This window comes from Olea europaea, unplaced genomic scaffold (genome assembly GCF_002742605.1).
Source record: "Olea europaea var. sylvestris unplaced genomic scaffold, O_europaea_v1 scaffold7575, whole genome shotgun sequence".
In the NCBI taxonomy this organism is placed as follows: domain Eukaryota; kingdom Viridiplantae; phylum Streptophyta; class Magnoliopsida; order Lamiales; family Oleaceae; genus Olea; species Olea europaea.
This window is the reverse complement of record NW_019265987.1, coordinates 5,397-6,054: the sequence shown is the minus strand read 5'-3', so window position 1 is coordinate 6,054 and position 658 is coordinate 5,397.

The window sequence follows — 658 nt, the reverse complement described above, 5'->3', positions numbered from 1 at the left end:
GGACATACTTCAGTGACACTGCCACCTTCGTAGGATCCAAGCTGAACTCTGACATGATTGTGTCAACAAGGTTTACGTATCCGCAACCACGGTCTACCAATGCCAACGCTGACTGAGATCCATATAGCAAACATACGTGCACGTACACCATTCCTACAAAAATTGAATTTCATGTAGCTGATTTATTGTAATACAATGCATATAGTTCAAACATGAATGACTGTAATGACATGGAAGTCACATTTGTGAACAAGTCATATATGAGACTAAAGATGCAATAAAATGGAGGTCATATATGTTGGATGGCAACCACTGTTTCATGTGGTTACATTCCTGCCAGATATATGAGAAGGTACGCTAAATATTTGACCCGATATTCATAGGATATGTGAACTTCTGTTCATATGTGGCATTGCTAACTAAATCGGCGAGTAGTCGCATTACTATGTATCCAAACGAAAATACATTATCTTACTGTAGGTGAAACGGAGGTCACATACGTGGATGGCAACCACTGTTTCACGTAGTTATATTTCGGTCACATTTATGAGAATGTCACATATGATAGGAATCAATGTCAGGATGCGTGGTGCAACAGATACATGCTTCCATTACATTGGTCACATTTGTTGTCAGTGTGCATAATGGAATAAATTGC